The sequence below is a fragment of the Anolis carolinensis genome, chromosome 6 (assembly GCF_035594765.1).
Source record: "Anolis carolinensis isolate JA03-04 chromosome 6, rAnoCar3.1.pri, whole genome shotgun sequence".
Classification (NCBI taxonomy): Eukaryota; Metazoa; Chordata; class Lepidosauria; order Squamata; family Dactyloidae; genus Anolis; species Anolis carolinensis.
The window spans coordinates 64,379,325-64,405,103 of record NC_085846.1 but is presented as its reverse complement, the minus strand read 5'-3'; the positions used below and the strand labels follow the sequence as shown (position 1 = coordinate 64,405,103).

Below are 25,779 nucleotides of genomic sequence, written 5' to 3'. Positions count from 1 at the left end.
GGGGAGGGCCTTTACGGCCCTCCCCATTCACCTGCTCGGATTGCACGGAGGCTCGAACGAGCGGGGCTCGAACGAGCGGGGTTTTACTGTATTCAAGAATTGCCTCGCTTTGCTCCTAGCCACGGACCTTGTTCCAATAATCAAGTCTTGCCCTCGTACCTTGTTGTGGATTTTTACCTTGGACCCTGAAAGACCCTGGACGTTTCCCCACACTATTGCTTGGCAATAGTGTGTGTTTCGGTTTGGGATTTAACTTTGAACTCTAATATCATTTATTGGACAAAACATTTCTGGACTATATTTGACCTCATTTGATAGGTCTGCTTCTGGACTACATTTTCTACTTGTTTTTATTATTCTTATATATTTCCTTAATAAAGATATTAGATAGTTATTGGCCTCCGTGTTTGGTTCTTGGTGCTCTGTAGCCTTGGGCGTGACAGTTTGTCTCCGCACCCAAAGCACCAAGCAACCCGAGGCCAATATGTCTGTTACACCAGGAGCTGGAGCGGGCACCCCTGCAGGGCCACAACCGGCCAGTTACACCATCTCCCAAGACGAATTTAACCGGATCCAGGATAAGCTTCGGGAACAGGAGGGAGAGATCCGGGGATTAAAGGACCGTGGAGCCCGACTCCCTGCTTTGGCGCTGCCAACAAGGTTCTCCGGTGAAGCCTCCAAAGTTCATGTATTCCGTCGCCAGTGCATGGCGTACCTGGAAGCCCGCCACACCGAGTTTCCCCAAGAAGATGTCAAGGTGGTGTGGATTTACAGTCTCCTAGATGGACCTGCGGCCACATGGGCGACGGCACTGTACGATGCGGGTTCCACGTACTTAAACACCGCACAGCAATTCCTGGCCCACCTTCGAAATACCTGGGGAATCGAAGATGACCAAGAGGCGGCTGGCCACAAACTCCGGCACCTTTTCCAAGTGGACAGGCCGCTATCACGGTACATAGCCGAGTTCCGGGTGTTGGCCCAAAACACCGGTTGGAACGATATAGCCCTCAGAGGACAGTTTTATGAAGGTCTTAACCATGAGATGCAGGAAGAAATCTCCAAGGTGGAACCCCCAGACACTCTTGAAAGACTCATCGCCCACTGCTTACGGGCAGAAGTCCTGCTCGCCAACAAGAGACAGTGGCTCCGGGGCCAGGGTGGAAGAGCCGGGCCGAAACCCCCTTCCACTGCTAGTGTCCAGCCTCGCCCGGTCTGGAGACCCCCACAGCCAACCTCTACCCCCATGGGAAGCGAGGAGGAGCCAATGCAACTGGGAAATGTGCACCCCAGATTGGATGTTGCAGAGAAAGCCCGCCGTCAACGTTTGAACCTGTGTTGGTACTGTGGAAATGGGGGCCATTTCGCCAAGGAGTGCCCAGCAAAGAAGAAGCCCCCCACCCGATTGGCGGCGGCGTCCTCCGCGGATGCGGAAACTGCCGAGGCGGCTGGAACGAAGCCGGCAGGGGAAGACAGCGACCGGGTGTAGAAGGGCTCGCCAACCCGGTCAAAACTTCCACTCAAGAGCCGCAAACGGGGGTCCTATTTCTCTTGGTGATCACGCTGTGGTCAGCAAAAAAGGGCCCCGTCATGATCCATGCCATGATAGACTCTGGGGCAACCAACAACTTCATTGACAGGGACTATGCTAATTCATTGGGACTACAATATCATGACTTTAAGAATGCCCAGGTGGTGCAAGCCATCGATGGCCGACCCCTAAAGACAGGACCAGTAAGTCAATGGACCGAGCCTACTCGAATGTGGATAAGAGAACATATGGAAGAAATTTCCTTTTTCGTTACTGAGGTTCCCCATTTCCCCGTGATTTTGGGAATTCCCTGGCTGACACTCCATGACCCAAACATCTCTTGGACCAACAGAGAACTCCAGTTCGCTTCCAAATACTGCCAGAACCACTGCCTAGTAGCCAAGGTCTGTCAAGCCACGGACACAGAACCCATCATCACCTTGCCTAAGAAGTATTTGGACTTCTGGGACGTTTTCAATGAGAAGGAAGCCGAGAAACTACCCTCGCATAGACCCTATGACTGCACCATTGATTTGAATGAGGGGGCCCCAATTCCGCGAGGACACCTCTACTCCCTGACTGAACCAGAGCAGGAAGCTCTCAGGGAGTTTTTAGAGACAAACCTCCGCAAGGGGTTTATTAGACCCTCTCAATCCCCAGCCGCTTCCCCGGTGCTGTTTGTGAAAAAGAAGTCAGGGGACCTACGCCTTTGTGTGGACTATCGGGCTCTGAATAATATCACGAAAATTTAACTTTGAACTCTAATATCATTTATTGGACAAAACATTTCTGGACTATATTTGACCTCATTTGATAGGTCTGCTTCTGGACTACATTTTCTACTTGTTTTTATTATTCTTATATATTTCCTTAATAAAGATATTAGATAGTTATTGGCCTCCGTGTTTGGTTCTTGGTGCTCCGTAGCCTTGGGCGTGACAATTTATAATCTTATATTATCTGCTTAGAAGTGGATTATTTGAGGCCCCTTCTACACAGCTGTATAAAATCCACACTCAAGTGAATTATATGGCAGTGTGGACTCAAGATAATCCAGTTCAAAGCAGATAATATGAGATTATAAATGGGTAATATAGCTGTGTGGAAGGACCTTGAGTCCACACTGCCACATAATCCAGTTCAAATCAGATAATCTGTATTTTATAGGCAGTGTGGATCAGGTCTAAGTGCACTCTGCCTGTGCCTTGGGCACCATTTTGGATGAGGGAGTTGCTAGGATAGGAAGGGGCAGGGCCTAAAGGCAGCGGGGGGGGGGGGGGCTAAAGGCAGCAGAACCTACCTTTCTAACTGGCAGTTAGGGGGAGAAAGGCTCTTCCTCATCCCCTGTAATTTGGACTATTTTTCTAGGTTGTTTTTATTGAGACACATATTTTGGATGACTATGTCCTTTGTGGCCAAATTTGGTGTGATTGGGTTCAGTGGTTTTGTTGTTTACTCCATAGTAAAATGAACACTACATTTTTATATATATACAGTAGAGTCTCACTTATCCAACATAAACGGGCCGGCAGAACATTGGATAAGCGAATATGTTGGATAATAAGGAGAGATTAAGGAGAAGCCTATTAAACACCAAATTAGGTTATGATTTCACAAATTAAGCACCAAAACATCATGTTATACAACATATTTGACAGAAAAAGTAGTTCAATATGCAGTAATGCTATGTTGTAATTACTGTATTCACGAATTTAGCACGAAAATATCACGATTTATTGAAAACATTGACTAAAAAATGCGTTGGATAATCCAGAATGTTGGATAAGGGAGTGTTGGATAAGTGAGACTCTACTGTACTAGCTTTGCCCGGCTACGCGTTGCTGTGGCTTATGGGAATCCTTTGTTGGCCAGGTGGAATAGCAGTGAATAGCCTTGCAGTCTCAAAGCCTGGCTGTTTTCTGGAGTAGCTGGAGCTTTTTGTTGTATGAATGTAGAGGCATGGATGAGGGGTTGTGTTACCAAGTTTAGTGTTTGTGGGATGTGTAGTTTTATTGTTTTGTCCTAGGCCGAAATTTCATTACCCTTTTATATATATAGATAGATAATATAAAAATAATTTTATTTTTATACCCTGCCACCATCTCCCTGAAGGGACCCAGGGCGGCTCACACAGGGCCAAGCCCAAAAATAACAAACACAACAAAACACAAGTAAAACAAATCAATAGAACACCTTAATAAAACAAATAAATAAAACATGGATTGAATAAAAACATATAAACGCATAAAATGACTGGACCATAAAGTGCGTACAGTGAAGAATGCAGTCAAAAAAGGTACCCGAGACTGTTATCATAGGTAAGGGGCTAATGATGAAGTAAACATGGGAACTATTACAGCTGAAGGAATAGAATAAAGTGCAGACAGATAAACTATCTCCAGGACAAGCCTTACAGGGGCGAGGATCAATCTCAATCACCCAAGGCTTGTTGGAAGAGCCAAGTTTTTAGGGTCTTCCTAAAGATTAGGAGAGTGAGGGCTTGTCTAATGTCTCTTGGGAGTGAATTCCAGAGCCAGGGGGCCACCATGGAGAAGGCCCTCTCTCTCGTCCCCACCAACTGCGATTGTGAAGGTGGTGGGAGCGAGAGGAGGGCCTCCCCAACAAACGAAGAGATTGTGCAGGTTCATAGGGGGAAATGCAGTCACGAAGGTAGGTGGGTCCCAAACCATTTAGGGCTTTATAGGTAATAACCTGCACCTTGAATTGGGCTCAGAAAATAAACTGCAATCAATGGAGCTCCTTAAACAGGGGGGTTGACAGCGTCCTGTAATTTGCTCCAGTTAACAATCTGGCAGCCGAGCGCTGGACTAATTGTAGTTTCCAGGCCATCTTCAGGGGCAGCCCCACGCAGAGTGCATTGCAATAGTCCAATCTGGAGGTAACCAAGGCATGGACCACTATGGCCAGATCCGACTTTATGAGGGAAATATATATTTATTTATTACAATCGATGACTAGCAACAGGAAATGTACAAGCATCAGAATAGTGTAGAAATGTATACCATTAGATATTGAGAAACACAGTGAAGAACAAGGTTAAAACACAGTATTGAATATGGTAGTTAAAACGGTATAAAACATTTATATGCTAAAATGAAAAAGGCAACTGCTGAAGTAAATATTAAAACCTTCTAAAACTGTGGCAACATCTTGTGCCGACAAGCTATCGCTGCTGCACAAATGCTAGCAACTTTGGCAGTAATTATGGAGTCTTGGTCTGCCAAAAAATAATCAACAAAAAACCTTACAGATCTCCCTGGTAAACTTTCTAAAATTGGATTTATAAAATGTTTATGAAGGTCTCGGTAAAAAGAGCAGTACAACAAGACATGCTCCATAGTTTCCACTGCCTCAGCCTCACAGGAACATAGGCGTTCATTGTATGGTACTTTATGAGGTACGGTCACAGCTGGCGCACAAGTCTTAATTATGGAAAGGCCCTCCCAGCCACCGCCGACACCTGAGCATCAAGCGTCAGCACCGAGTACAGGAGGACCCCCAAGCTGCGGTCTTTCCAACAACATCTGGAGAGAAGTTGCCCACTTGTTCTTGTTCTTCAGACAATTATTCTGAACTACCCCATCTCATAAAGTTGCAAGCAGTTGCATTCATTAGAAGGATTAGATTAAACTGGATAAAACATGTCTTAGGAAGCCAACTAACCCAGTCTTACCCTAAAGATATAATTTTGGATGACAGTTGCACATGGGTCTTTATAACATCAGAAGGTTGAATAGCTAATGATGCAAGAATCCCGGCAATGTGTCCACAGCCAAAGTTCATGAGAGGCACAAGTCCTGAATCTAGTTGGTCTGGAAGTGCACAAGCAAAAAAGAAAAATAAGAGTTACCATTCCAAAATTAGCTTTTGCTAGGAGAAAAGAAGAAACGTGACATTTTAGTAGCTTATATATAAAATACAACTGACAATATATAATAAAAATATTCCCTTGATTTACATTGAATAAAAAGATGGCACCCCCCCCTCACATATATCATATTTTTCAATGATTACCACGGTTAAGTCTAATTTCATAGCCAGCTTTTTTTTCAAGGAAAAAAGGACAACAGAGCTATAAAGATAACATGCTATAAAAGTTTCATTTTAAACACAGGCCTCATCTTGATTCTATTTTTTAAAAAATCATCATTTTACCTCTACCAGGATTGGGGAACATATACAACTCCAGAGATTGTCGAGCTCAAAGTCCTATCAGTCCCAACCAATATGACCCATGGACCAGTATGATAGACCTTGGAGTGCATCACATTTCGAGTTCCTTCATGGCAGAGCCAAACTCTGCAATTCAGATTACAGGAAACTATGAGGATAACTATGCACTTACAGTATGGTGCAATATTTTCTATCTGTACATAGAACATCAGATAGATGCCAGAGAAAGGTGTCACAGAGAAGTTGCTACCAGGTCACTACACAGGTCCTGAACACCTTCTGATCAATAAATATTTTGTAGGGCACCTTGTATGTGTTTTCATAGCCATATCCTCTATTCTGGAACCAAACACAGATGTGAACTTCTGCAGTTACAGCATAGGTAAGTGGCTCCTTAAGATTTATAAAAGGACACAAAAATCATCTTAATACATAATATTGTTAAAAAATCTTGGATTTAAAAAAAGTAACAGAACCTCATCTCATACCATGTTTTCACCACAGTGATAGACAACATACAGGCAACAGCTACTCTACGTGAGGGTCTACCCAGAAAAAAAGACTTCAACACTGTAGGTAAGCAATTAGTCAGAAAATGCTGTTTTATCCGATATAAAGTACTACAGTAAATTTCTACACTAGGAATACATCTTGTAAAGTACTTGGAAAATACAAAAAAAGTAGAAAATATTAACCAAAGGTAGCATGTAGGAAACTACAAGATTGGCAGATTCATGGCATTTTGGATTACAATTCCTATAAACTCCAACCAGCACATCCAAATGCGAAGGATTATGGAAATTTTCCAGGGCTACTAGAGGATTTACTGTAGATATGAAGCATCACATTCTTTCAATGTATGCATTCTGGACGGGCCCACAATGGTTTTGCAGTACATCTAAGTCTACCTTTTCTAGCAAAAGAACACCTACAAAAAGCTATACTTACATCATCCTGCATTGTTACTAGGCCACCAATTTCTTTTCTTCCTCTATGAAACAGACTGCAAGTTGAAGAAAAAACCCAGTGAAGCCAAGTGCCTTCACCACCAACCTTCAGGAAGGAAAAAAGATCTGAAAGCTAATGTCAGGCATTTGAATCCTTTCTTCTTGAAGAAATGCCAATGGAGTCAAGCTACAAAAGATTAAAAATCCTTCATCACCTATATTTTTGGGTTGCAACTCACCTATGTACTTACCTGGCTAGGAGATTGGAAGCATTCAGAGGGCTTTGGCTGTACACTGTTTGGCTCCTTGTTCTGATTTTCTTGAAGGTGACGGTAATCCAAAAATGCTGGACATGAAACCTGGACCATCTGCTTTAATGAACACCAAGCCAGGAAATAAAAATATTTGACTTTCTATCACATGGGGAAAACAATGAGGTCCATGATATGATGACATGTAACTCAGGAAGCGTTCTCCTTTTTCATTTGAAAATCAGACAAAAAGGCACAAAGCAAAAAAATTAGGTAGCGGTCTAGAAGTGTTGGCTGTGGAAGCAGCAAAGGCTCTTCCTTTGGATTCAGGCCTTTTTTTTTAAAGCATCAATTTAACTGCCCCGAATCGATGAAAGTGAAAGTGAGGTGTGGGGAAATATCACGCAGGAAAAGGGGATCTACAACCTGGTCTTAAGCATGCCTACACCGCGATAGTGCTAGGATCGGTAGAGCTAGGAACACAGGCCAGGCTATAGAAAGGAGAGTCAGCTTGGACGTTTCTTCTTGAAGAAATTCCATTTAACACATGCGAAGGAGGAAGAGGCCTACAGCATCCAGTATGCCCTGAAGGTCTTCCGTCCAAGAACATCCTGGGCCCGTCCTGCTTAGCTTCCAAAATATAGTGGCATCGGGCATATTCAGAGCGGGTTGAAACTTCAATATTCAATGCTTCATCCTAAGAAAGGAACCACATGTCCATTATTCACCCATAGGTAATTTCTGGGAAGTCTCCTCCTTCAGATTCCGGCCTTTTTTTTTTTTTTAAAGCATCAATTCAAACGCGCCGAATGAGATTCGGTCCAATGCAGGATCGCTTACAGCTTTGACAAACTGAGTGAAATTTCCAAGTCTTCAATGGAGATCGAACTAGTAAAGTCTTTTCTTGGGAGGCTCTCAAAAGAATGAGAAGGATTCATCACCACCACCAATGCCTTCTAATCTGAAAGAGAAAGTGAGGTGTGGGAAACATCATGCAGGGAAAGGGGCTCTGCAGCCTGGTCTTAAGCATGCCTACACCGCTATCCTGCCCAAAAGTCAGGTAGAGCTAGGCGCTCAGGCCAGGCTGCAGGAAGGAGAGTCAGCTTGGACGTTTCCTCTTGAAGAAATGCCAGTTGACAAATGCGAAGGAGGAAGAGGCCTACAGCATCCAGTATGCCCAGGTCTTCGGTCCAAGAACATCCTGGGCCCGTCCCTGCTTAGCTTCCAAAATATAGTGGCATCGGGCATATTCAGAGCGGGTTGAAACTTCAATATTCAATGCTTCATCCTAAGAAAGGAACCACATGTCCATTATTCACCCATAGGTAATTTCTGGGAAGTCTCCTCCTTCAGATTCTGGCCTTTTTTTTTTAAAGCATCAATTCAAACGCGCCGAATGAGATTCGGTCCAATGCAGGATCGCTTACAGCTTTGACAAACTGAGTGAAATTTCCAAGTCTTCAATGGAGATCGAACTAGAAAAGTCTTTTCTTGGGAGGCTCTCAAAAGAATGAGAAGGATTCATCACCACCCCCAATGCCTTCTAATCTGAAAGAGAAAATAGGGTGTGGGGAAACATCACGAAGGGAAAGGGGCTCTACAGCCTGGTCGTAAGCATGTCTACACCGCGATCCTGCCAAAAGGGCTGGTAGAGCTAGGAGCTCAGGCCAGGCTGCAGAAAAGAGAGTCAGCTTGGAAGTTTCTTCTTGAAGAAATGCCAGTTGACACATGCGAAGGAGGAAGAGGCCTACAGCACCCAGTATGCCCTGGCAGTCTCCCGTCCAAGAACATCCTGGGCCCATACATTCTTAGATTCCAAAATCTAGTGGGATCGGGCTTATTCAGAGCGGTTTGACCGTAGTCAGTGACCTCCTCGAACTGACCACCTAGAAGGTGGTAGAGATGCAGAAATGCTGCCTGTGGAAACAAGACTGTGTGGATTTACGTGCGGCGAACACAGAAACTTGAATAGTTGATGATTCATCCTAAGAAAGGAACCGCATATTCACGATACACCGACAGGTAAAATCTGGGAGGTCTCTTCCTCCAGATTCCGGCTATTTAAAAAAAATCAATTGAAACACCCCGAACCAATGAGATTCGGTCCAATGCAAGATCTCCTCCAGCTACCAAAACTTCTGTGACATTTCCAAGTCTTCATTGGAGGTTGAGATGCAAGAGTCTTTTCTTGGGAGGTGCTCAAAAGAATGAAAAAAAGTTGCCACCGTCCCAGTGCTTTCTAATCTGAAAAGAAAATGGGGTGTGAGGAAACATCACGAAGGGAAAGGGGCTCTGCAGCCTGGTCGTAAGCATGCCTACACCGCGGTCCTGCCAAAAGGGCTGGTAGAGCTAGGCGCTCAGGCCAGGCTGCAGAAAGGAGAGTCAGCTTGGACGTTTCCTCTTGAAGAAATGCCAGTTGACAAATGCGAAGGAGGAAGAGGCCTACAGCACCCAGTATGTCCTGGAGGTCTCCCGCCCAAGAACATCCTGGGCCCATCCCTGCTTAGCTTCCGAGATCATGTGGGATCGGGCGTATTCAGAGCAGTTTCACCGTAGGCTGTGACTTCCTCATATTGACCATCTAGAAGATGGTAGAGATCCACAAATGCTGCCTGTGGAATCAAGACTGCGTGGATTTACGTGCAGCGAACAGAGAAACTTGAATAGTTGATGATTCATCCTAAGAAAGGAACCGCATATTCACGATACACCGACAGGTAAAATTTGGGAGGTCTCTTCCTCCAGATTCCGGCTATTAAAAAAAATTAATCAATTCAAACACACCGAATCAATGAGTTTTGGTCCAATGCAAGATCTCCTCCAGCTCCCAAAACTTCTGCGAAATTTCCAAGTCTTCATTGGAGGTTGAAGTGCAAGAGTCTTTTCTTTTCAGACGCTCAAAAGAATTAGAAGGAATCATCACCACCCCCAATGCCTTCTAATCTGAAAGAGAAAGTGGGGTGTGGGGAAACATCATGCAGGGAAAGGGGCTCTGCAGCCTGGTCGTAAGCATGCCTACACCGCGCTCCTGCCAAAAGGGCTGGTAGAGCTAGGAGCTGAGGGCAGGCTGCAGAAGGGAGAGTCATCTTGGACGTTTCTTCTTGAAGAAATGCCAGTTGACACATGCGAAGGAGGAAGAGGCCTACAAGCACCCAGTATGCCCTGGCGGTCTCCCGTCCAAGAACATCCTGGGCCCATCCCTGCTTACCTCCCAAAATCTAGTAGGATCGGGCTTATTCAGAGCAGTTTGACCGTAGTCAATGACCTCCTCGAACTGGCCATCTAGAAGGTGGTAGAGATCCAGAAATGCTGCCTGTGGAAACAAGACTGTGTGGATTTACGTGCGGCGAACACAGAAACTTGAATAGTTGATGATTCATCCTAAGAAAGGAACCACATATTCACGATACACTGACAGGTAAAATCTGGGAGGTCTCTTCCTCCAGATTCCGGCTATTAAAGAAAATTAATCAATTCAAACACACCGAATCAATGAGTTTCGGTCCAATGCAAGATCTCCTCCAGCTCCCAAAACTTCTGCGAAATTTCCAAGTCTTCATTGGTTGAGGTGCAAGAGTCTTTTCTTGGGAGGTGTTCAAAAGAATGAGAAAGAGTTGCCACCATTCCAGTTCCTTCTATTCTGAAAAGAAAATAGGGTGTGGGGAAACATCACGAAGGGAAAGGGGCTCTACAGCCTGGTCGTAAGCATGTCTACACCGCGATCCTGCCAAAAGGGCTGGTAGAGCTAGGAGCTCAGGCCAGGCTGCAGAAAGGAGAGTCAGCTTGGACGTTTCTTCTTGAAGAAATGCCAGTTGACACATGCGAAGGACGAAGAGGCCTACAGCACCCAGTATGCCCTGGCGGTCTCCCGTCCAAGAACATCCTAGGCCCATACATTCTTAGATTCCAAAATCTAGTGGGATCGGGCTTATTCAGAGCGGTTTGACCGTAGTCAGTGACCTCCTCAAACTGACCACCTAGAAGGTAGTAGAGATGCAGAAATGCTGCCTGTGGAAACAAAACTGTGTGGATTTACGTGCGGCGAACACAGAAACATGAATAGTTGATGATTCATCCTAAGAAAGGAACCGCATATTCACGATACACCGACAGGTAAAATCTGGGAGGTCTCTTCCTCCAGATTCCGGCTATTTAAAAAAAAATCAATTTAAACACTCCGAATCAATGAGATTCGGTCCAATGCAAGATCTCCTCCAGCTACCAAAACTTCTGCGAAATTTCCAAGTCTTAATTGGAGGTTGAGGTGCAAGAGTCTTTTCTTGGGAGGTGCTCAAAAGTATGAAAAAGAGTTGCCACCATCCCAGTGCTTTCTAATCTGAAAAGAAAATGGGGTGTGGAGAAACATCACGAAGGGAAAGGGGCTCTGAAGCCTGGTCGTAAGCATGCCTACACTGCGGTCCTGCCAAAAGGGCTGGTAGAGCTAGGCGCTCAGGCCAGGCTGCAGAAAGTAAGAGTCAGCGTGGACGTTTCTTCTTGAAGAAATGCCAGTTGACACATGCGAAGGAGGAAGAGGACTACAGCACCCAGTATGCCCTGGCGGTCTCCCGTCCAAGAACATCCTGGGCCCATCCCTGCTTAGCTCCGGAGATCGTGTGGGATCGGGCGTATTCAGAGCAGTTTGACCGTAGCAAGTCACCTCCTCGAACTGACCATCTAGAAGATGGTAGAGATCCAGAAATGCTGCCTGTGGGGAAAAAAACTGTGTGGATTTACGCGCAGCAAACAGAGAAACTTGAATAGTTGATGATTCATCCTGAGAAAGTAACCGCATGTTCACAATACACTGTCACGTAAAATCTGGGACATCTCTTTCGTCAGATTCTGGCCTTTAAAAAAAAAAAAAAAAGGGGGTGAATTCAACCTTGCCGATTTAATGAGATTCGGTCCAATGCAGGATCTCTTCCAGCTGCCAAAACTTCTGCATAATTTCCAAGTCTTCATTGGAGGTTGAAGTGCAAGAATCTTTTCTTGTCAGGCGCTCAAAAGAATTAGAAGGAATCATCACCACCCCCAATGCCTTCTAATCTGAAAGAGAAAGTGGGGTGTGGGAAACATCACACACATCACGCAGGGAAAAGGGGCTCTGCAGCCTGGTCTTAAGCATGTCTACACCGCGGTCCTGCCCAAAGGGCTGGTAGAGTTAGGAGCTCAGGCCTGGTTGCAGAAAGGAGAGTCAGCTTAGACGTTTCTTCTTGAAGAAATGCCAGTTGACACATGCGAAGGAGGAAGAGGCCGACAGCACCCAGTATGCCCTGGCGGTCTCCCGTCCAAGAACATCCTGGGCCCATCCCTGCTTAGCTTCCAAGATCGTGTGGGATCGGGCGTATTCAGAGCAGTTTCACCGTAGGCCGTAACTTCCTCATATTGACCATCTAGAAGATGGTAGAGATCCACAAATGCTGACTGTGGAACCAAGATAATGTGGATTTACACGCGGCAAACAGAGAAACTTGAATAGTTGATGATTCATCCTGAGAAAGTAACCGCACGTTCACGATACACCGACAGGTAAAATCTGGGACGTCTTTTCCTTCAGATTCTGGCCTTTTTTTTAAAAAAAAAAAAGCGTGAATTCAACCTCACCGATTGAATGAGATTCGGTCCAATGCAGGATCTCCTCCAGCTCCCAAAACTTCTGCAAAATCTCCAAGTCTTCATTGGAGGTTGAGGTGCAAGAGTCTTTTCTTGGGAGGTGCTCAAAAGTATGAAAAAGAGTTGCCACCATCCCAGTGCTTTCTAATCTGAAAAGAAAATGGGGTGTGGAGAAACATCACGAAGGGAAAGGGGCTCTGAAGCCTGGTCGTAAGCATGCCTACACTGCGGTCCTGCCAAAAGGGCTGGTAGAGCTAGGCGCTCAGGCCAGGCTGCAGAAAGTAAGAGTCAGCGTGGACGTTTCTTCTTGAAGAAATGCCAGTTGACACATGCGAAGGAGGAAGAGGACTACAGCACCCAGTATGCCCTGGCGGTCTCCCGTCCAAGAACATCCTGGGCCCATCCCTGCTTAGCTCCGGAGATCGTGTGGGATCGGGCGTATTCAGAGCAGTTTGACCGTAGCAAGTCACCTCCTCGAACTGACCATCTAGAAGATGGTAGAGATCCAGAAATGCTGCCTGTGGGGAAAAAAACTGTGTGGATTTACGCGCAGCAAACAGAGAAACTTGAATAGTTGATGATTCATCCTGAGAAAGTAACCGCATGTTCACAATACACTGTCACGTAAAATCTGGGACATCTCTTTCGTCAGATTCTGGCCTTTAAAAAAAAAAAAAAAAAAGGGGGTGAATTCAACCTTGCCGATTTAATGAGATTCGGTCCAATGCAGGATCTCTTCCAGCTGCCAAAACTTCTGCATAATTTCCAAGTCTTCATTGGAGGTTGAAGTGCAAGAATCTTTTCTTGTCAGGCGCTCAAAAGAATTAGAAGGAATCATCACCACCCCCAATGCCTTCTAATCTGAAAGAGAAAGTGGGGTGTGGGAAACATCACACACATCACGCAGGGAAAAGGGGCTCTGCAGCCTGGTCTTAAGCATGTCTACACCGCGGTCCTGCCCAAAGGGCTGGTAGAGTTAGGAGCTCAGGCCTGGTTGCAGAAAGGAGAGTCAGCTTAGACGTTTCTTCTTGAAGAAATGCCAGTTGACACATGCGAAGGAGGAAGAGGCCGACAGCACCCAGTATGCCCTGGCGGTCTCCCGTCCAAGAACATCCTGGGCCCATCCCTGCTTAGCTTCCAAGATCGTGTGGGATCGGGCGTATTCAGAGCAGTTTCACCGTAGGCCGTAACTTCCTCATATTGACCATCTAGAAGATGGTAGAGATCCACAAATGCTGACTGTGGAACCAAGATAATGTGGATTTACACGCGGCAAACAGAGAAACTTGAATAGTTGATGATTCATCCTGAGAAAGTAACCGCACGTTCACGATACACCGACAGGTAAAATCTGGGACGTCTTTTCCTTCAGATTCTGGCCTTTTTTTAAAAAAAAAAAAGCGTGAATTCAACCTCACCGATTGAATGAGATTCGGTCCAATGCAGGATCTCCTCCAGCTCCCAAAACTTCTGCAAAATCTCCAAGTCTTCATTGGAGGTTGAAGTGCAAGAATCTTTTCTTGTCAGGCGCTCAAAAGAATTAGAAGGAATCATCACCACCTCCAATGCCTTGTAATCTGAAAGAGAAAGTGGGGTGTGGGGAAACATCACGCAGGGAATGGGGCTCTGCAGCCTGGTCGTAAGCATGCCTACACCGTGGTCCTGCCAAAAGGGCTGGTAGAGCTAGGAGCTCAGGCCAGGCTGCAGAAGGGAGAGTCAGCTTGGACGTTTCCTCTTGAAGTAATGCCAGTTGACACATGCGAAGGAGGAAGAGGCCTACAGCACCCAGTATGCCCTGGCGGTCTCCCGTTCAAGAACATCCTGGGCCCATCCCTGCTTAGCTTCCAAAATCTAGTAGGATCAGGCTTATTCAGAGCGGTTTGACCGTAGTCAGTGACCTCCTCGAACTGACCATCTAGAAGGTGTAGAGATCCAGAAATGATGCCTGTGGAAACAAGACTGTGTGGATTTACGTGCGGCGAAGAGAGAAACTTGAATAGTTGATGATTCATCCTGAGAAAGGAAACGCATATTCACGATACACCGACAGGTAAAATCTGGGAGGTCTCTTCCTCCAGATTACGGCTATTAAAAGAAAAATAATGAATTTAAACACCACGAATCAATGAGATTCGGTCCACTGCAAGATCTCCTCCAGCTCCCAAAACTTCTGCGAAATTTCCAAGTCTTCATTGGAGGTTGAGGTGCAAGAGTCTTTTCTTGGGAGGTGCTCAAAACAAAGAGAAAGAGTTGCCACCATTCCAGTTCATTCTAATCTGAAAAGAAAATGGGGTGTAGGGAAACATCACGCAGGTAATGGGGCTCTGCAGCCTGGTCGTAAGCATGCCTACACCGCGGTCCTGCCAAAAGGGCTGGTAGAGCTAGGAGCTGAGGCCAGACTGCAGAAAGGAGAGTCATCTTGGACGTTTCTTCTTGAAGAAATGCCAGTACACACATGCGAAGGAGGAAGAGGCCTACAGCACCCAGTATGCCCTGGCGGTTTCCCGTCCAAGAACATCCTGGGCCCATCCCTTCCTAGCTTCCAAAATCTAGTGGGATCGGGCTTATTCAGAGCGGTTTGACCGTAGTCAGTGACCTCCTCGAACTGACCATCTAGAAGGTGTAGAGATCCAGAAATGCTGCCTGTGGAAACAAGACTGTGTGGATTTACGTGCGGCGAACACAGAAACTTGAATAGTTGATGATTCAACCTAAGAAAGGAACCGCATATTCACGATACACCGACAGGTAAAATCTGGGTGGTCTCTTACTCCAGATTCCGGCTATTAAAAAAAAAAATCAATTCAAACACACCGAATCAATGAGTTTTGGTCCAATGCAAGATCTCCTCCAGCTCCCAAAACTTCTGCGAAATTTCCAAGTCTTCATTGGAGGTTGAGGTGCAAGAGTCTTTTCTTGGGAGGTGCTCAAAAAAAGGAGAAAGAGTTGCCACGATTCCAGTGCCTTCTAATCTGAAAATGGGGTGTGGGGAAACATCACGCAGGCAACGGGGCTCTGCAGCCTGGTCGTAAGCATGCCTACACTGCGATCCTGCCAAAAGGGCTGGTAGAGCTAGGAGCTCAGGCCAGGCTGCAGAAAGGAGAGTCAGCGTGGACGTTTCTTCTTGAAGAAATGCCAGTTGACACCTGCGAAGGAGGAAGAGGCCTACAGCACCAAGTATGTCCTGGAGGTCTCCCGTCCAAGAACATCCTGGGCCCATCCCTGGTTAGATTCCAAAATCTAGTCGGATCGGGTTATTCAGAGCGGTTTGACCGTAGTCAGTGACCTCCTCAAACTGACCATCTAGAAGATGGTAGAGATCCAGAAATGATGCCTGTGGAAACAAAACTGTGTGGATTTACGTGCGGCGAACAGAGAAACTTGAATAGTTGATGATTCATCCTAAGAAAGGAACCGCATATTCACGATACACCGACAGGTAAAATTTGGGAGGTCTCTTCCTCCAGATTCCGGCTATTAAAAAAAATTAATCAATTCAAACACACCGAATCAATGAGTTTTGGTCCAATGCAAGATCTCCTCCAGCTCCCAAAACTTCTGCGAAATTTCCAAGTCTTCATTGGAGGTTGAAGTGCAAGAGTCTTTTCTTTTCAGACGCTCAAAAGAATTAGAAGGAATCATCACCACCCCCAATGCCTTCTAATCTGAAAGAGAAAGTGGGGTGTGGGGAAACATCATGCAGGGAAAGGGGCTCTGCAGCCTGGTCGTAAGCATGCCTACACCGCGCTCCTGCCAAAAGGGCTGGTAGAGCTAGGAGCTGAGGGCAGGCTGCAGAAGGGAGAGTCATCTTGGACGTTTCTTCTTGAAGAAATGCCAGTTGACACATGCGAAGGAGGAAGAGGCCTACAAGCACCCAGTATGCCCTGGCGGTCTCCCGTCCAAGAACATCCTGGGCCCATCCCTGCTTACCTCCCAAAATCTAGTAGGATCGGGCTTATTCAGAGCAGTTTGACCGTAGTCAATGACCTCCTCGAACTGGCCATCTAGAAGGTGGTAGAGATCCAGAAATGCTGCCTGTGGAAACAAGACTGTGTGGATTTACGTGCGGCGAACACAGAAACTTGAATAGTTGATGATTCAACCTAAGAAAGGAACCGCATATTCACGATACACCGACAGGTAAAATCTGGGTGGTCTCTTACTCCAGATTCCGGCTATTAAAAAAAAAAATCAATTCAAACACACCGAATCAATGAGTTTTGGTCCAATGCAAGATCTCCTCCAGCTCCCAAAACTTCTGCGAAATTTCCAAGTCTTCATTGGAGGTTGAGGTGCAAGAGTCTTTTCTTGGGAGGTGCTCAAAAAAAGGAGAAAGAGTTGCCACGATTCCAGTGCCTTCTAATCTGAAAATGGGGTGTGGGGAAACATCACGCAGGCAACGGGGCTCTGCAGCCTGGTCGTAAGCATGCCTACACTGCGATCCTGCCAAAAGGGCTGGTAGAGCTAGGAGCTCAGGCCAGGCTGCAGAAAGGAGAGTCAGCGTGGACGTTTCTTCTTGAAGAAATGCCAGTTGACACCTGCGAAGGAGGAAGAGGCCTACAGCACCCAGTATGCCCTGGAGGTCTCCCGTCCAAGAACATCCTGGGCCCATCCCTGGTTAGATTCCAAAATCTAGTCGGATCGGGTTATTCAGAGCGGTTTGACCGTAGTCAGTGACCTCCTCAAACTGACCATCTAGAAGATGGTAGAGATCCAGAAATGATGCCTGTGGAAACAAGACTGTGTGGATTTACGTGCGGCGAACAGAGAAACTTGAATAGTTGATGATTCATCCTAAGAAAGGAACCGCATGTTCACGATACGCCGACAGGTAAAATCTGGGACGTCTCTTCCTCCAGATTACGGCTATTAAAAGAAAATTAATCAATTCAAACACACCCCATCAATAGGTTTCGGCCCAATGCAAAATCTCCTCCAGCTCCCAAAACTTCTGCGAAATTTCCAAGCCTTCATTGGAGGTTGAGGTGCAAGAGTCTTTTCTTGGGAGGTGCTCAAAAAAATGAGAAACAATTGCCACCATCCCAGTTCCTTCTAATCTGAAAAGAAAATGGGGTGTAGGGAAACATCACGCAGGGAATGGGGCTCTGAAGCCTGGTCGTAAGCATGCCTACACAGCGATCTGCCAAAAGGGCTGGTAGAGCTAGGAGCTGAGGCCAGGCTGCAGAAAGGAGAGTCAGCGTGGACGTTTCTTCTTGAAGAAATGCCAGTTGACACATGCGAAGGAGGAAGAGGACTACAGCACCCAGTATGCCCTGGAGGTCTCCCATCCAAGAACATCCTGGGCCCATCCCTGCTTAGATTCCAAAATCTAGTGGCATCAGGCGTATTCAGAGCGGTTTTACCGTAGTCAGTGACCTCCTTGAACTGACCATCTAGAAGATGGTAGAGATCCAGAAATGCTGCCTGTGGAAACAAAACTGTGTGGATTTACGTGCGGCGAACAGAGAAACTTGAATAGTTGATGATTCATCCTAAGAAAGGAACCGCATATTCACGATACACCGACAGGTAAAATTTGGGAGGTCTCTTCCTCCAGATTCCGGCTATTAAAAAAAATTAATCAATTCAAACACACCGAATCAATGAGTTTTGGTCCAATGCAAGATCTCCTCCAGCTCCCAAAACTTCTGCGAAATTTCCAAGTCTTCATTGGAGGTTGAGGTGCAAGAGTCTTTTCTTTTCAGACGCTCAAAAGAATTAGAAGGAATCATCACCACCCCCAATGCCTTCTAATCTGAAAGAGAAAGTGGGGTGTGGGGAAAGTGGGATTGGGCGTATTCAGAGCAGTTTGACCTTAGTCAGTGACCTCCTTGAACTGACCATCTAGAAGATGGTAGAGATCCAGAAATGATGCCTGTGGAAACAAGACTGTGTGGATTTACGTGCGGCGAAGAGAGAAACTTGAATAGTTGATGATTCATCCTAAGAAAGGAACCGCATATTCACGATACACCGACAGGTAAAATCTTGGACGTCTCTTCCTCCAGATTCCGGCTATTAAAAAAAATTAATCAATTCAAACACACCGAATCAATGAGTTTCGGTCCAATGCAAGATCTCCTCCAGCTCCCAAAACTTCTGCGAAATTTCCAAGTCTTCATTGGAGGTTGAGGTGCAAGAGTCTTTTCTTGGGAGGTGCTCAAAAGAATGAAAAAGAGTTGCCACCATCCCAGTGCCTACTAATCTGAAAAGAAAATGGGGTGTGGGGAAACATCACGAAGGGAAAAGGGCTCTTCAGCCTGGTCGTAAGCATGCCTACACCGCGGTCCTGCCAAAAGGGCTGGTAGAGCTAGGCACTCAGGCCAGGCTGCAGAAAGGAGAGTCAGCTTGGACATTTCCTCTTGAAGAAATGCCAGTTGACACATGCGAAGGAGGAAGAGGCCTACAGCACCCAGTATGTCCTGGAGGACTCCCGTCCAAGAACATCTTGGGCCCATCCCTGCTTAGCTTCTGAGATTGTGTGGGATCGGGCGTATTCAGAGCAGTTTCACCGTAGGCCGTGACTTCCTCATATTGACCATCTAGAAGATGGTAGAGATCCACAAATGCTGCCTGTGGAACCAAGAATATGTGGATTTATGCGCGGCAAACAGAGCAACATGAATAGTTGATGATTCATCCTGAGAAAGTAACCGCATGTTCACGATACACTGACAGGTAAAATCTGGGACGTCTTTTCCTTCAAATTCCGGCCTTTAAAAAAAAAAAAAAAAAAAAAACGTGAATTCAACCTCACCGATTTAATGAGATTCGGTCCAATGCAGGATCTCCTCCAGCTCCCAAAACTTCTGCTACATTTCCAAGTCTTCATTGGAGATTGAGGTGCAAGAATCATTTCTTGTCAGACGCTCAAAAGAATTAGAAGGAATCATCACCACCCCCAATGCCTTTTGATCTGAAAGAGAAAATGGGGTGTGGGGAAACATCATGCAGGGAAAGTGTGATGAACCATGGGCCTTGTAGTCCTGCTCAGGACATTGTAATTCCTGATGAAGATGAAAACTTGGGTTTTTTACCTTCCCAGTCTGAACTGGATTCCTCTCAGCCAGACCCTTCCCAGGCAGATCTGGAAACCTTGCACCTGCAAGAAAGTTGTGCCCCAGAAGTATGTCAAACAACCCCAGAGCCTACTTCTCCCGTGTTCTTGCGCCGGGAGTTTTGTAAACAACAGAGAAGTTTGGATTCAGCTTCGCGCAGGAGTGCGAGGATAGCAGCTAAGAATGTTGCCAATTAACATTGGTTCTCGTGAGAATCTTTAAGGAGTTTAACATCTGGTCTCAGAGTTTAGCTTTCGTTTCTGATTCCCAGAGAACCGCTTTGGTGAGAAAGTTGGACTCTATATAGGTGTTTTGCCCGCGTAGCAACTTCGCGGAGTCAATTCGTCAGCCTACGGAGCGAGTTGTGTCTGGACAGCGCGCTCCGATTCAAGCCTCGCTCTTGCTCAAGCCTTGCCTTGCTATCCAGCCTTCGCCTTGCTTCCCAGCCTTGTTTACCTGCGGACCTTGCCTTGTTTCCCAGGACCAATCCTTGCCTTGTTTCACGGATTTTACCAAGTTATTCCACGGACCTTGTTCTTGTTCTTAGTTACCTTGTTCCACGTTCAAGCCTTGTTTCAAGTATCAAGTTATTTCCTAGCCACGTTCAAGTTTATGGACTAAAGGACCTTGTCATCTCCCCTCACTTTGCTTGGCAAAGTGAGTGTTTCGGTTATTGGATTACAACTTTGGACCTTAATATTTCATATTGGACATTAATTCCTTGGACTAATTTTGACCTTTCCTGAAAGGTCTGCTTCTGGACTATCTTTTACATTTGCTTTTATTAACTTTATATATTCCTTCAATAAAGATATTAGATAGATTCTGGCCTCTGTGTATGGTTATTGGTGCCTCTGCCGCCTGGGTCGTGACAGTTTGACTCCGCGCCCCATAAGCACCAACTAACCGAGGCCAGGATGTCTACCGGAGCCGCGCCGGCTGGACAGCCGCTCAGCTACACCATCAGCAAGGACGAAGTGGACCGCATCCGTGACAGACTCAACGCGCAGGATGGAGAAATAAAAGGGTTGAGGGAGCGCGGAGTTCGCCTCCCGGCCATGGCGTTGCCTACCAAGTTTTCTGGAGAAGCTGCTAAGGTTCATGTTTTCCGCCGCCAATGTCAAGCTTATCTAGAGGCCCGTGATGCCGAGTTTCCCCAAGAAGACATCAAGGTGGCGTGGGTCTACAGTCTTCTAGACGGACCAGCGGCTAGCTGGGCGACGGCCCTGTTTGATCAAGCCTCCCCCCACCTAAGTTCAGCACAACGCTTCTTGGATCACCTTAAGGAGACCTGGGGAATCGAGGACAATTTGGAGGCAGCCGGTCACAAACTCCGGCGCCTCCTTCAAGGAGACAGACCCATGTCTCAGTACATAGCCGAGTTCCGCGTGCTGGCCCACAACACCGGCTGGAACGATGTAGCCCTCAGAGGACAATTTCGGGAGGGTCTCAACATTGAAATGCTGGAAGAAATCTCCAAGGTGGATCCTCCCCAGACCCTCGAGGCACTCATTGATCAATGTTTACGGGCTGAAGTCATGATTGCCAACAGGAAACAATGGGTTCGAGGCCAGGGCGGTAGAGCCGGGGCAAAACCCCCCGCTCCCGCCAGTGTTCAGCCACGTCCGGTGTGGAGACCCCCGCCGCCAACCCCATACCCCAGAGGAGGCGAGGAGGTGCCGATGCAGTTGGGCAATGTGCGTCCCAGACTAGATGCCGCCGAGAAGGCCCGTCGTCAACGCTTGAACCTCTGCTGGTACTGCGGGAACGGGGGCCACTTCGCCAGAGAGTGCCCAGCCAAAGGGAAGCCTGCCGCCCGTCTTGCGGCGGCGTCCTCCACGGAGTCGAAGGCGTCTGAGCCGACTGGCACACAGCCGGCGGGGGAAGCCAACGACCGGGTGTAGAGAGGCTCGCCAACCCGGTCAAAAAATCCATCCAAGAGCCGCCAACCGGGGTCCTGTTCCTTCTCGTGGTCACATTATGGTCAGCAAAAAGGGGACCCGTCATGATCCACGCCATGATAGACTCTGGAGCTACCAACAATTTCATCGATAGAGAGTATGCCGACTCTCTGGGATTACAATATCATGATTTCAAGAATGCCCGTGTGGTGCAAGCCATAGACGGCCGTCCCCTCAAGACGGGCCCCGTAAGCCAGTGGTCGGAACCCACCAGGATGTGGATAAGGGAACATATGGAAGAGATTTCCTTCTTTGTTACCGAGGTTCCCCATTTCCCTGTGATTTTGGGAATTCCATGGCTGACACTCCACGACCCTAACATCTCCTGGTCCAACAGAGAACTGCAGTTTGCTTCACCGTACTGCCAAAACCATTGCCTCGTAGCCAAGGTATGCCATGCCACAGACTCCGAGCCCATCATCACCTTGCCAAAGAAGTACTCCGAGTATTGGGATGTATTCAATGAGAAAGAAGCCGAAAAATTACCCCCACATAGACCTTATGACTGTGCCATTGACTTGGTGGAGGGGGCCCCGATCCCGCGAGGGCATCTCTACTCCCTGACTGAACCAGAGCAAGAAGCTCTCAGGGAATTCTTAGAGACAAACCTTCGCAAGGGGTTCATCAGACCCTCTCAATCCCCAGCCGCCTCCCCAGTGATGTTTGTGAAGAAGAAGTCAGGGGAATTACGCTTGGTGGTGGACTACAGAGCATTGAACAATATCACCAAGCGGAACAGCTATCCCCTGCCCTTAATCTCGGATCTACTGGACCGACTTCGAGGAGCCAAGGTCTACACCAAGCTGGATCTTCGGGGGGCTTATAATCTAGTTCGCATCAGAGAAGGGGACGAGTGGAAGACCGCCTTCCAGACTAAATTCGGATTATTCGAGTCCCGAGTTATGAATTTCGGTTTATGCGGAGCTCCCGCAACGTTCCAGCATTTTGTCAACGATATTTTTCAGGACTATCTAGACAGATTCTTGATAATCTACCTGGACGATTTTTTGGTGTTTTCCAGATCACAATCAGAACATGAGAACCACGTCAAAATGGTGTTGCAACGATTGCGGGATCATGGACTTTATGCCAAGCTAGAAAAATGCGCTTTTGATCTACAAGAGGTAGATTTCCTTGGCTACCGCATCTCGCCTCTAGGGCTTTCCATGGATCCAGCCAAAGTTTCAGCAGTATTGGAATGGCGGGCGCCAACTAACAAGAAAGAGGTGCAGCGTTTCTTGGGGTTCGCGAACTACTACCGCAAGTTCATTCCAGATTTTGCCCGCTGGTCCGACCCCATCACTAGCTGCATCCGTGGAAAGCAGCCTTTCCGCTGGACTGATCAAGCAGAGAAAGGGTTCCAGCAACTGAAGAAACTATTCACCTCCCAGCCAATTCTACAGCACCCAAATCCTGGAACCCCTTTTGTGGTGCAAGCGGACGCCTCTGATGTGGCAATTGGGGCTGTACTCTTACAACCGGTGGGAGATCACCTCCACCCCTGTGCCTTTTATTCTCGTCAACTAACCACACCAGAGAGGAATTACACCATTTGGGAAAAAGAACTACTGGCCATAAAGGCAGCCTTTGAAACTTGGAGACATTGGCTAGAAGGGGCCAAATTCCCCATTGAAGTCCACACTGATCATCGTAATCTAGAACATCTAAGAACTGCCCGCAAACTAAATCAGAGGCAGCAACGTTGGGCTTTATTCTTTGAACGTTTCAACTTCCAGATCCATTATGTGACCCCAGCTCAAACCAAGCAAGCAGACGCCCTGTCACGTAAACCGGAATACGCTGCAGGACGCAAGGAGACCTTTGAATCCCAACTGCTACAACCTGAGAACTTTGCCACGCTCACAGTGGGGAACACCAAATCCAGTCCCATTGGTTCAACTTCCCCTACTCCAGGACCCATCTGTGCTCAAGAAATCAGGGCTAGTCAGCAAGCAGATGCCTGGGCGCAGGACCAACTTCGCCAAGGTCTGCATTTTCCCTTTTCGCTTAAAGATGGGCTGCTCTGCTATAGAAATCATGTTTATATCCCACCCGGACCGGGCAGGGAAAAAGCGCTTCGTCTGTGTCATGACTGCAAACCAGCAGGACACTTCGGACTATTTAAAACCATGCATTTGATCCTAAGAGATTTTTGGTGGCCCAAGATCCGCAAGGATGTGGAAAAATATGTCAACACCTGCCCAGTATGCCAGCGCTCCAAGATACGAAGGGAGAAGCCCTCAGGGCTTTTACACCCCCTTCCTACCCCATCTCGCCCATGGGAAATAATTTCCGCGGATTTCATCACTGACCTACCACCTTCCTGTGGATTCACCACGATCTTAGTGGTGGTGGACCTATTCACCAAGTTAGCCCATTTCATTCCCTGCGAAGGCCTCCCCACGGCCAAAGAAACTGCGGATCTATTTCTTCAGCATGTTTTCAGACTACATGGATTGCCCAAGAGTTTAGTCACAGACCGTGGATCTCAATTCACCTCTCGTTTTTGGAAGGCACTACAAAAACTACTGGGCATAGACTCTCGCTTATCTTCAGCTCATCATCCCCAAACAGATGGGCAAACGGAGCGCACCAATGCCACTTTGGAGCAGTATCTTCGCTGTTATGTAAACTACCAACAGGACAATTGGGCTTCTCTGTTACCACTGTCTGAGTTTGCCTACAATAATGGAGTTCAAGCTTCTACAAAAGAAACGCCGTTCTTTGCAAACTACGGCTTTCATCCACGTTTCTTTCCCCCTGTCATTGAAACTTCAGAAGTTCCCGCAGCAGAGGATTGGCTGCAGGAACTCACAGCGGTGCAACAACTTTTGCTCCAGCAACTGGACCAAGCCAAGGAGGACTATAAACGCCACGCTGACAAACACCGCCAGCCGGGCCCCGAAATCAAGGTAGGAGATCGGGTTTTTCTGTCCACTCGCTTTCTGCCCTCCCACCGCCCATGCCGGAAGTTAGATGCCCGCTTCATTGGCCCCTATCCAGTGGTGGCGCAATTAAACCCCGTGACTTTCAAACTCCAACTTCCGCGTTCAATGCGCATTCACCCAGTGTTTCACCGTTCCCTGCTCCTTCCGGCGGATGGTGTGCGTCCTGATACAGACCAACCGGCCCCCCCTCCTGTTTTGATGAATGGGGAGGAGGAGTTCGAGGTTGAGGACATTTTGGATTCTCGCTTTCATCGCCGCCGCCTACAATATCTCATTGACTGGGTGGGTTTTGGCCCTGAGGAACGCTCTTGGGAAGACGCCTCCACAGTCCATGCTCCTGATCTAACCCGTCGCTTCCATCTGACCTATCCCACCAAACCGCGACCTCGCGCCTCGGGGAGAGGACCCCAGTTTGGGAGGGGCCCTGAGGAGGGGGATAGTGTGATGAACCATGGGCCTTGTAGTCCTGCTCAGGACATTGTAATTCCTGATGAAGATGAAAACTTGGGTTTTTTACCTTCCCAGTCTGAACTGGATTCCTCTCAGCCAGACCCTTCCCAGGCAGATCTGGAAACCTTGCACCTGCAAGAAAGTTGTGCCCCAGAAGTATGTCAAACAACCCCAGAGCCTACTTCTCCCGTGTTCTTGCGCCGGGAGTTTTGTAAACAACAGAGAAGTTTGGATTCAGCTTCGCGCAGGAGTGCGAGGATAGCAGCTAAGAATGTTGCCAATTAACATTGGTTCTCGTGAGAATCTTTAAGGAGTTTAACATCTGGTCTCAGAGTTTAGCTTTCGTTTCTGATTCCCAGAGAACCGCTTTGGTGAGAAAGTTGGACTCTATATAGGTGTTTTGCCCGCGTAGCAACTTCGCGGAGTCAATTCGTCAGCCTACGGAGCGAGTTGTGTCTGGACAGCGCGCTCCGATTCAAGCCTCGCTCTTGCTCAAGCCTTGCCTTGCTATCCAGCCTTCGCCTTGCTTCCCAGCCTTGTTTACCTGCGGACCTTGCCTTGTTTCCCAGGACCAATCCTTGCCTTGTTTCACGGATTTTACCAAGTTATTCCACGGACCTTGTTCTTGTTCTTAGTTACCTTGTTCCACGTTCAAGCCTTGTTTCAAGTATCAAGTTATTTCCTAGCCACGTTCAAGTTTATGGACTAAAGGACCTTGTCATCTCCCCTCACTTTGCTTGGCAAAGTGAGTGTTTCGGTTATTGGATTACAACTTTGGACCTTAATATTTCATATTGGACATTAATTCCTTGGACTAATTTTGACC

General features: G+C 47.2%; 5 pseudogenes; all 5 read right to left on the bottom strand.

Moving 5' to 3' along the window:
- Positions 1–9,362: 9,362 nt before the first annotated feature.
- Positions 9,363–9,481, bottom strand: LOC134292694 (5S ribosomal RNA; annotated as a pseudogene).
- A 1,974-nt stretch (positions 9,482–11,455) lies between these two features.
- On the bottom strand, positions 11,456–11,574 carry LOC134292786 (5S ribosomal RNA; annotated as a pseudogene).
- A 600-nt stretch (positions 11,575–12,174) lies between these two features.
- Positions 12,175–12,293, bottom strand: LOC134292760 (5S ribosomal RNA; annotated as a pseudogene).
- A 588-nt stretch (positions 12,294–12,881) lies between these two features.
- On the bottom strand, positions 12,882–13,000 carry LOC134292784 (5S ribosomal RNA; annotated as a pseudogene).
- Positions 13,001–13,602: 602 nt separating this feature from the next.
- On the bottom strand, positions 13,603–13,721 carry LOC134292759 (5S ribosomal RNA; annotated as a pseudogene).
- Between the last annotated feature and the right edge of the window lie 12,058 nt (positions 13,722–25,779).